At 38.7% G+C, this 12,308-nt stretch overlaps 1 protein-coding gene across 3 annotated transcripts in view; it reads right to left on the minus strand.

Annotated features, from left to right (window-relative positions):
- klhl5 (kelch-like family member 5) overlaps positions 1-12,308 on the minus strand; it is a 74,206-nt gene that overhangs the window by 38,537 nt on the left and 23,361 nt on the right. The window lies entirely within an intron of this gene.

A 12,308-nucleotide genomic window follows, 5' to 3' on the forward strand; every position in this document is an offset into this window, starting at 1 on the left:
AACCCCCACTTTCAAGGCCCAGAAAGGTAGTAAAGACATCGTTAAAATAGTCCATTTGACTACAGTGGTTCAACCTTAATGGTATGAAGCGATGAGAATACTTTTTGTGCGCAAAAAAACAAACAAAAATAACAACTTTGTTCAACAATTTCTTTTCTTCCATGTCAGTCTCCTACGTAGTTGACGTAGTAAACACAGTGCAGCACTTCCAGGTTGTTCGTCAGAACGCTGGCTCTTTATTGGCCAGCTCCTGCATCAGCATCACACGCATGCATCTGCCAATACTTAGTCTGTGTTCTGACATAGAACCAGGAAGCGCTGTACTGTGTTTACTACATCAACTCTGTAGCAGTTGGAGACTGACATGGAGTCGGAGGCTGACTTCCGGTGCGCAACGTTGCTTGTGCGACTCGTGACACAGGCTCTGTGTTTAATGTTTCTTTTGTTTAATTAGTATTAAGTGTTTTGTAGCTTTTGTTTCATTTCTTTAATTTATTATTTGTATGCGAGATGGCTAACTTCTGGGCAATTCTGGGCCTTCTGGTGTTCATTTCTCAACCAGAAAAACCTCCGCAATGTGTCAGATACTTCCCATCCCCTTCATAGTTCATTTCAGGTACTTCCATCAGGTAGACGGTATAAAGTACCTTTGGTCAAAAAGGCCAAGTACAAAAAGACCTTTGTTCCAACTGCCATTGATATTTTAAATAGGATCTTAAGATGATTTTTTGTGTGTGAATTTTATTTTAAATTATTGTTGTGTGTTTTGTTTGAGCCTTTGTCAGAAGACAATTTTCTACCCCTGTGGGGATAGACAATAAAGCTTTTTGAATCGAATTTAATGGAAGAGAAGAAGTTGTTGAATAAAGTCATTATTTTTGTTTATTTTTTGCGCACAAAAAGTATTCTCATCACTTCAAAAAATTAAGGTTGAACCACTGTAGTCACATGGACTATTTTACTACCTTTCTGGGCCTTGAAAGTGGTGTTTGTGTTGCAGTATATCGGAGGCCAGATAGTTCACGGATTTCATCAAAAATATCTTAATTTGTGTTCCAAAGACAAATGAAGGTCTTACGTTTGGAGCGGCATGAGGGTGAGTAATTAATTTTTGGGTGAACTAACTCTTTAAATGGTATTAGAATAAATTTAAAAAAACACTACAGAAAATAGTAGTTATTGTTTAGCATACTTATTGGATAGAATAAAACAGACCTATTTGTAAGGTTGAAGGATATCTCAGTTTGGGAGAGAAACTGTATGTGTGTGACATGTTAGAACCATAATTAAGCATTTTTTCCCCATACATTTAAAAAGGGTGATTTATAAAGTTAAAAAGGCATGACACAAGTTAAATCCATTTCTAGGGTCTTGAGAGGTAATGCTATTGGCAAATATCAGTAAAGGGAAGAGCAGCATGTCACAGTGATGATCTCTGGGGTTTCAATGTGCTCAGCAGCAGGAGATAACAGCAGTCAGACTACAACCTTTTATAAGCCAAGATCTCTCAGCCTCACAGATCATGATCAAATGGAAAATCCATTTCATTCAGGCAGAAAGTTCAAAACAGAGTCCATTCACACACACACACACACACACACACACACACACACCCACACCCACATACAGCTTTCAATCACACTATTTGAAAAGAAGACAGATGGTGAGAGAGATTGTGAGTATATTTGAGCTCACAGCTCCAAATCTCTTAAACACAATTAAATACTTGTAGTCAGACGAGCATAGAAACCTAGTCTATCAAGTACCTTAGGGAAAGAATGAGAATGAAAATTTCATGGAGAAGAGTTTTCATGGAGATTTGAAAGCTATATGGCAAAGGGCAAGATATTCAGATAATTCTTAATTTTTGTCTATTAAAATTATTGTGTGGTTTCAGAAAACCTGGAACATAGTGATCAAGTTGTATGAACTAATTTTTGGTGCTTTTAGTCCTTTTTTGTCCCTGATCACTTCCGTTGTATGGACAGGAGCAGCGTTGTAGTCGAGACCAGCTCATTCAATCATCATATCAGATCATATGTGCAAGACGGCACAAACCAAAAAAAAGTTCTGCAGTGTTTTAGTTCTCGATTCTCGAAATTAGTGCGGATGATTCATATGATTCCCGATAGTTCCTGAACTTTGAAAAAGTACAACCTCGTGAGCAGGGACTTTCTGAGGGTAACATTTTTACCCGGAACTCAGGAACATTTAGACCGGTCTTAAGTACTACAACACTGGACAAGAGCATTCACAGCATTCTTTAAAATCCCTCATTTTAAGTTTCACAGAAGAAAGTAAGCCATGTGGGTCTGAATTTTTATTTTTGGGTTAACTGTTCCTTTAAGACAGAGATTTTGAAAGTAAGAGAAGCAGACAGGAAGAAGAGTGCAGATGCCGAGACGAACTGCAGAGATTCTCTCTCTTAAGCGTTTTAGTAAGTTATGGGTAGCAGGTTTTCACCCTCTGGCTCTTCTCAATGCCAAAATTATTTAGTCTTAAATGAAAACAGAGACTAGAGGCAACATAAAACACATACACACACACACACTGCTATCTCAAACACAGCAAACACACAGGCAAACTTACAATCCTCCAAACACGACCTACCTAAGTAAACATCACACACACCCCTGCATGAGTGCAAACACACAGGAGAGAGGCAGCAAGTTATCTCAAAAAGCCAGATAAACGCCTGCCAGTTCCTGAACATCCCCAGTGGGCACTCGTCCATTCATATTTGCTCTTTTTTTCTTACTCCCTAAGTTTCCTCTTCACAGAACATCCTCTTTATTTCCTGTCTTCCGTCTTCTGTTCTTTCTGTCAAACATTGGGGTGTAACAGTAACTGAAAATAGTGACACTACTAACATACTATACAGTAGCTACATTCTACAGCATGACAGTATCCACAGCAATGATTTTTCAGTAATAGTCTTTTTCCAGTGTAACGTGTGAAAATGCTACACTGCTGTTTTTATATCACATTGTTTGCACATGCAGCACTGCCAAGAAAACTAAAGCAATAATTAAACAAGAATTTCAAAACCTTCCTCCCTCGTATATAGCACTGGACAGTTTCATTTTAGTGAACCGATTGGTGCAGAAGATTCATATCAATCAAGCAGTTCGAAAAAAGTTAAAACCATGAACTACTGAATGAACCCATTTCTGAATGAACATGTTCATCTCTCATTTGTTTTCAACAGTTCTAGAATTTACAACATCTTAGTTTTTTTGGACAGTTAAATCAAAGGCCTCACAAATTTAAAACTGCTTGATTTTTTGTGAATCGTCCGAACAAGCTGATTCATGTGAATTGTCCAAAAAAACAAAATGATTCACTAAAACAACATGCAGTTTTCAACTCAGCTGTAGGATTTAGTATGTTTTATGAGTTGCATTTATTAAGAAAACATTAAATAAAACTGGAAACTACAATTGAGTGAAAAACAGACAAGCAACTAATTTTATTACATACAAAATTATAGTTTTGGAAATATTATATGTTGTTATATATTTCATATATTTTAATATTTTTGTATAGTACCTATGGCCCAAGATGCTGGAATAGGTTCCAGCATCCCTGCGACCGTACATATGACAAGTGGATTGGATAATGGACAGATGAATGGATTTATATAGCATAAAAAATATAGCCTCCTTAAATGTAATCTAATTAGGGCTAAAAAACTCTTGAAAATTGGCACACACATTGAAATCTGCGGCCATTAGGATGCCACAGAGGCTGGGACCCGGGTGTGGCACAGGGGCTCTACGGCGCCCCCATGAATGGGGTCTGAAAACTTGGTCCGTATATCAAACACACTTGCATTTATTAGTATGAAACTGGGTACACATATAGACCTCATCGGGCCTAACAACTTTCGTGCTCTTATTTATATGCCAGCTCAACAGGAAGTCAGCTACTATGGGTTGTTTAAAAAACACATGCTCTGGAATTTGATATATTTCTGGCGATTAATCCAATCACCACCAGACTCGGACAGCATGAAGTCAAGACATTAAGGATGCTAAATTGCGAGCGGATTTTTGAAATCTCAAACGGTTTGGCCGTGGCGAGGCAACAAATTTATGGCGAGATAAGGGAAACAGGAAGTGTGTTATAACTTCTGCATACATTGATTGATTTTTATGAAACTTCAGCTGTGTGTTCGTTGTAGGAGCCCGATTACACGGATGTGACTATTGTGAGTCAAAAGTTATAACGCCACCAACCGATGCTTTGAGATCACCCTCTTATTTTTACCCGATTTGCTTCAAACTTCATTAGAATAATGTCAAGACATGGCGAATGTAGACCTGTGAAAAGATTTTTGATATTTTTCAAACACTGTTGCCATAGCAACAGATCAAACTTCAATATTTGTTTTGGATGCTTTTGAGACTCTTAGCATGCTTCAAATTGCATGAAACTCAACACACATGTCAGGATTGTCATCCAATAGACATGGGCAAAGCCTTAGAAACGGGCGGGGAGGAGGGCCTCTATAGCGCCACCTTTTGACAAAAGTGGGGGTTAGTTTAACTTACAGTCACCAAACTCGGTACGCATATTGTTCTCATTAAGCCGGACAACTTTCTAATTTACAGTCATTAGCTCTGACCAACAGGAAGTCAGATATTTTGGTTTGAATGTGGATTTTTCACACTCTCTCGCTCTCTCTGTCTCTCTCTCTGAGAAAAACACAGATATGGCAGACTAGAATGATATTCTGCACTCATTTGAAATTGAACTATGACATTTGAAATTGAACTATGACAAGAAATTCATCTAAATTTAAATGATCTCATTGATGTGGCTGTTGTGGTTTGTGATCATATGGGCACCAACTGCTGCAGTAAATGTGGTGTATTCAAATGACATAGTCCTTTTATGTTTAACCGTTTTAAATGACTATTGCCTGCGGTGCACAGTTGCCCTGAAGCCACCGGGTTGGCGGTGCCACCGGGCTTGGGCCCATCATCGCTGCTTGCAGCTATATTATAACATTGCAATTTAACTTCAAGTTTTGAGTAGCGTTAAGCTTGGGAATCTACAATTTCAAAGCAGCTTCTCCAACACTGTTGGAGACACTATTTTTCATTCTTTCCTTTCTGTGAACTTCATATTCTACTTTTCAGAATTCCCTCTCTCTCGCCCTCTAGCCCTTTTCCCTAATCACTCCATTATTTCAGTCTATGCTATTGTTAGTTTCCATTCGCCTACAAGCATAAGGCTCTCTCTACATCCCTGTCTCCTTCTCATTTTATGAGTATTCTGCTCTATTTTCTAAACCTCATGCTGTCAAAAGATCTGACATTCAGTCCTTCAAAATGAAAAGTTAAAATATGCATATTCATGTCTGATCACTTCAATTGAGGTTAAAGAGAAGTGAGGTGGTTTCCAGGCTATAATGAGCTCCACTGATATCTGCTGTCACTTCAGAATGGATTTGAGCTGGGATTACGACAACATTTGGAGATCTGGATCAGATTTAGGCCTCTGTAGGCCAATTCAGAAGGGAATATATCAGATAGAGAGGGAAAAAGAGGGATTTTACATTTTAGAAAAGTCTGGTGAACATTAATTATGGAAACACATATCAAACAGCATCTTACAAGACTCTGAGTCTTATTCTACAAATGGATACACATAACCACACATTCATATATTGACAACTTCACAGAGACGAAGAGCCATGCACATAGAAAGCCATAAAAATGAGAAGGAAAGAGGTGAAAAAAAGAGGGAGAGGAAAGAGGAGGAGGAAATGGAACTGAAAAGGAAAATTGGTGTCATGTGGGAAATTAAAGACAAGCTGTCCAAAATATCAATTTACTTCCAAATCAGCAAACTCAATTATGACACATACAAGAAACAAGTTTTAACCTGCCTGTTCTAGACACGCCCAAGTGTGAAGCGCTTTGTGTTCGGAAGATGACCGAAAATCTTAAAGGTAAAGGGTTAGGAACGACATGAGGCTGAGTAAATGATGACAGAATATATAGCCTAATATACTAGGTAATAAAGTTTTACATTTTTTACTTGATAATACGCAAAAATGAGTTTTGAACATCATTTGATTACTGAAAGTGTTCTCCTGCACAGGCTTTACTCATCCCTCTGGACATAAAAAAGATAAAATACATAGCCTACACTATAAATTGAAGACCAAAATAAAACCCATCTTTCTCTAATCCCAGACATCAAATGGAGAATTTAACCACAAAATAAAGGATTCCTCCCACACTCTCCATTGCTCTATAGTTGCCTGTAGAATAAAATGTGTATGAGTGTCCACATAAATGGAAGTGTGAGCCGGAGGCAGACAGGAGAGAGCCCTGGTTTGAATGCTCAACGGATATCAGATGCTTTGCCCCATTATCTCAAGATCGTAATTGCAGTTTTCAGTTGGCTAGACAGTTTTCTTCATCTTCCTCTCTCTCTCTCCCCCCCCATATCACTCTCTCGCTTTCTTGTAAGTCATAAACAGCCCAAGGGCCTGAAGTCATACTTGAATTCCCAAATAGTCACTACCTATTTGTGCTTCTATAACAAAACTTGTGTTTGAAATAACAAAGATGTGGCAGTCAAAGGCACATATGTGGTTTGTGAATTGTGAATGTTATGATGAGGGCAATTTTCACTAAAGTACATTTGGAGGGCGAAAAAAAAAAAAAAAAAAAATCACTGACTATGTTTACATGTGCACCAAAAATTTGATTATTTCCAATAATCAGAGTAAGGACTTAATCGCAGTAAGATGTTTATGTGACACGAGCAAACCTCTTCACTCCCGTTTACAATCCATTTTCAATACTCTGATTATTCACTAAGAATTGTGGTTATTTTTATCACTATTATTCACATACCCCAATGCACAACTCACATACAGTAGGTGTGTTACTGGCCATTGTTTCAATCTACTTGCATCAAATTTAAAACACATAAAGGGCTGGGACAATACATTGAATCTCGATTCATGAACTAAAGAATCTGGAGCGATTCTGATATTTTCCGATGTATTGCGATTCTCTCTCGAATCGATTCTGAGCTTAGTTTTTAAACAGCAGATGGCACTACTATACGTGCTTTAGAAACACACATACACTGCCTGCTTCCAGTTCCTTTACACGCACCACTTAAACCTTATTCATAAAGTTCGAAAAGGTTGAAGCGAATAATAAATCTCTTATCATAAAACCATTCTGAGCCAAGGTGCAAGTATATTTAAAGGGATAGTTCACCCAAAAATGAAAATTTGATGTTTATCTGCTTACCCCCAGGGCATCCAAGATGTAGGTGACTTTGTTTCTTCAGTAGAACACAAATGATGATTTTTAACTCCAACCGTTGCGGTCTGTCAGTCGTATAATGCTTGTCAATGGGAACTCCATCTATAAGAATCAAAAACACATGCACAGACAAATCCAAATTAAACCCTGCGGCTCGTGACGACACATTGATGTCCTAAGACACGAAACAATCGGTTTGTGTGAGAAACCGAACAGTATTTATATAATTTTTCACCTCTAAAACACCACTATGTCCAACTGACTTGCGCGTCCGGTTGGTGAGGTCTGAAAACGCGTTCTGATGACGGAAGTGATGTCTCGCGCTTATACTTCAATGAGTGTGAGTGATCACTTCCGTTGTCAGAGCGCGTTCAGACCTCACCAACCGGATGCGCAATGCAGTTGGACATAGTGGTGTTTTAGAGGTAAAAAATGATATAAATACTGTTCGGTTTCTCGCACAAACCGATTGTTTAATGTCTTAGGACATCAATGTGTCGTCACGAGCCGCAGGGTTTAATTTCGATTTGTCTGTGCATGTTTTTTTGACTCTTATAGATGGAGTTACCATTGACAAGCATTATAAGACTGACAGACCGCAACGGTTGGAGTTAAAAATCATCATTTGTGTTCTACTGAAGAAACAAAGTCACCTACACCTTGGATGCCCTGGGGGTAAGCAGATAAACATCAAATTTTCATTTTTGGGTGAACTATCCCTTTAACCACTTACATGACTCAGCCGAACGCACTATGTTTTTGACCAACAGTATACTGCATTCACGTCACGCAACATTGTCAACATCAGGTCAGTTTCTTCAGCACCCCAAAAATTTGATGCCTTCTTTACCGACATTTTTATGAATCTGAGAATGACAACAGAGTGGAATAGATGCAATTTAAGTGTTCACATTCTTGTTTATTGCGTTTAAAATCAGCATACGCCACATGTTTTACTACGATTATAGTTACCCTGCAGAAAAATCTAGCCCTGCTGGTCACCAGCATAGGGTATGTTTTGCATGCTGGGACTAGCATGGGATGCTGGTTGCTTGTTTGTGTATCCCCTCAGGTCCTATTCGCCCCGCTCTGTGCGGCCCTCAAACCCGGGTCTCCAGCATTGGGAGGCGGGCGCGCTAACAAGGGGCCTGTTTCCACCTGGTATTAAGATGCGTTTTGGTTGATCGGATCACAAGTGGATGACGTTAAATACAGGTGTAAACGGGTTGTAAAACGTTTTGAGCTTGTCCACTTTCGACCACTTCCAGAGGTAGTCGAAAACGCATTCGACCAGATTGCTTTCGTAGCGGAAAAGCTCATGTGGTTGAATGTGTTTGAACAGACACTAAAGACCGCCTACTGATCTAACATGTAAACATTATGGGAAGCACGCTAGCCAGACGGGATTTAAACAAGTTTGGTTTGAGATGAAAAACGTACAGTACCAAACACAGTTCTCTCACCATTCCTGATTTCTTTACAGCATTCGGCGTGGTATTGCAGCTATCGGAGCAGAAATGAAAGCTCTCTGTATGTTTTTCCGTCATCTCCAGGCGTGTTCATATGTAAATTGCGCAAGCTTATTTTGTCCATTAGATCGAAAGATCTAAAAAAATCCATACATTTACCCACCCATAGACCCTCCCCTCGAAGAAATCAGGACAGAAGTTGTTGAAAGTGAACAAAAGAGACAAGGAAACAGGTATGTGTCTCCCTCGTCCACTTGTGATCAGATCGACCAAAAAGCATCTTAATACCAGGTAGAAACAGGGCCAGGGAGGCTAAAAACTGCAGTCTATAGCGTCAGTCGCTAGTGCGCCTCTTGAGGCCAGGGGAGTGAAGTTTACTCGCACAGCTCCTACTAGCTAGCCTCCGTTACACTCACCCCCCTAAACCTTACTCCCATTTGGGTCATGGCACCAATGTAACCCCTCAGGTCCTTCTCGCCCCGCTCTGTGCAGGCCTCGAACCTACTAGCTGGCCTCCGTTACATTTGCTGGTCCCCAGCATGGGAAATGGGAGTGCTTGTGGACCAGCTATACCAGCTCAATTTTGATTGAAAACAGCATGATGGTCCACCAGATAGACTAGTACCAGCACTATAACCGCTCTAACCAGCATAAACCATCCTGGACCAACAGGGAATTCATGCTGGTTTATGCTTGATTTTGTGCAAAGATGATTATGAGCTTAAATCGCATCAATTTGCTCAAAGTACATTCACTGTAAAACATTTTCAGCTGGTTAAACTTAGAAATGTAAGTTCACCTGCTGCCTTAAAAATGAGAGTTAACTCAACTTGAAGATAAGCTTTGTTTCAACTCAAAAAATAGTCAGGACAACGCATTACTTTAAGTTCAAATTTAAACTTAAAGTAATGCATTGTCTTGACTATTTGTGAGTTGAAACAAAGATTATCTTCAAGTTGAGTTAACTTATATTTAGTTGAGTTAACTCACATTTTTAAGGCAGCAGGTGAACTTTCCTTTCTAAGTTTAACCAGCTGAAAATGTTTTACAGTGAGTTCAATTGCAATATTGCCTAAATCTTATTATAATTGCATTAAGAGGGTGCATATTTGAGTTAAATATCAAGGTGGTGAGAGACACAGTTCTCACAGTTTTCAGATTCAGTCTCTTACATGTGTGTTTGTGTGGTTATGTCTTCCTGGTATGAACTTTAAGGAGCAGCAATAGGTTCAATCTAGCGTCTCCAAGGTGATGAGTGACTAAGTGCCTTTCAGAGCTACACCACAATGACAGAACCACATCCTTCGCTCTCTCTCATATAAAAAAAAAACCTAGTAAACATATCCACTCACACAGGCTAGTATCAGAGAAGTCCACAGTACAGTCAAACAAGCAACACAGATGCTGGCACATATTTATAGGTCATTACTAAGAGAAGAACACAGAATGAACCGTCAAACCTAAGAATGGGTATCAGATCAGGAAGACAGACACCCTTGTACAGTCTTTTTCCAGTCCACACTACACAGATAAAGCATGTACAGTAACATTCTGCAATGCCATAAAGCATTGTAACGCCTCACAGAACTAAAGTCTGTTTTATCTGTATCTTTTGAACTCTTGCATAAAAGTTTCACAGCTGTTCATCACGCTAAAGATCTGTGAAGGAACATTACGCACAATTTATGTACACATCACTTCTTTACCTAAGCAAAAGTGTTTAGAGGATATTACATCATAATCGCTCTACTACACGCAAGTGAGCTAATTCATCAGTGAGATGGGTGAGATAACAGCTTCATGTCACAAAAGGAGTACAAATCTAAAACATCTTTCTCACACATTGATAGTTCACCAAACAATGAAAATTCTGTCATCATTTGTGAACTGTTGTGTTGTTCCAAGGCTTACTTTTCTTTGTGGAACACAAATGGAGAAATATTGTCTTTATCATGAAATAAAATGAAATATGATGACTGATTCTTGTAGATGTCAAGCTTCATAATGGATGCAAAAAAATTATCAAATACCATGGTGGTCCAACAAGTAATGTATTATATTCCAAGTCTTCTGGAGCCATACAATAGTGATTGTGTGAGAAACACAGTGACAAACTTGACATCCGCCCTAGACTTGCATTAAGCAATCATGAGAGATGACTGGATGTCTGATTTGTGAACAAATTATGCATTTCAGTCTAATCTTTTCAGTGAATCAGCTGATAATTCACAAAACCTATCTGGGCTGCATTCCTCAAAAGCATTGTGAGCTAAGTTAACCATAGAGACCAGTGTTGCCAAGTCTGAAGTTTTCCAGAGGAATTGGGCTACTTTTAAGTTGTTGCCGAAAGTTTTTTTTTTTTTTTTCCGCGGGTTGACTTCCACCCCCGTACGTATGATTTTGGCATTCCAACACCCCCAAAACACCCCCCAGATGTACAAATTCAGTGGATAAGTTGTCCACCCAATGGAGAAAACAGCATTAGGCTATTTTTGGGCTACTTTGACTGGCCAGTGGGCTACTTTTGTTGCACAGACCTGGCAACCCATGGAAAAGATCATTTGTTCTACAATGGCAATGATTCTACGATCTAATTAAGCTTACGATGCTTTTCGGAAACGCAACCCAGGGCAGCATTTCCCAAAACACAGGTCAGACGATTAACAGTGAATTACAAGTTAAATTTGAGTCATTATTCACACAAAACTACTGTATGGCTTCTTAAGGCCTGGAATATAGCACATAACAGTTACACTTTTTTGGTACTTTTATATCCTTTCGAGATTTGACATCAGTCACCATTCATTGTTACTGCATGAAAAAGATACATCAGGACATTCTTCAAAAAAAATCTTTTTTGTTCTGCAGAGGAAACAAAGTCATACAGGTTTGGAACACCAAAATGGTGAGTAAATGATGACAGAATTGCCAATCTTAGGTGAAGTAACACCACACCCAACACATATATTACAGCCATAGAGAACACTTTCGATAAGACATATGTCAAAATCTATGAAATATTTGACTGCTGTTGTTATTCAACCTCCTAAACATAAGGTGTGGTGTGGTTTTTCCCATAACTGGTCAAGATTTCTTTTTTCACCATTTCTAATCATCCTTTTTGCCTTCACTAGCTCGTTTTTACTGTGGTGTGACAAATTAATTTTTGTAAGTACATATATTCAATGCAATTTCTCAGTTAATATGAGGTCATAAAAGCTTCATGCTTAATAATTTCTTAATGATTATGTCACCGAATAACACGTCAGCTTCCCCCTAAAAAATGTCATATCAACTGCCCAGTTATATTGCATTACATACAATAGCCTATATTTATAGTGCATTGTACTCAACATTAAGGTGTGAATGCATTTCCTTTTTGCCAACACCAACTATAACAGCACAATTGATACAAGAAACAAGCTGATTTAACCTAAAATAAATAAATTCCACAAAGATACATTACACAAAAAAGGACACACTAAAAGAAAATTGCAAAGCCTTCACATTTACGGAAAAATAAATGCAAGCACATTTTACT

The sequence above is a fragment of the Ctenopharyngodon idella genome, chromosome 1 (genome assembly GCF_019924925.1).
Source record: "Ctenopharyngodon idella isolate HZGC_01 chromosome 1, HZGC01, whole genome shotgun sequence".
NCBI classification, from domain to species: domain Eukaryota; kingdom Metazoa; phylum Chordata; class Actinopteri; order Cypriniformes; family Xenocyprididae; genus Ctenopharyngodon; species Ctenopharyngodon idella.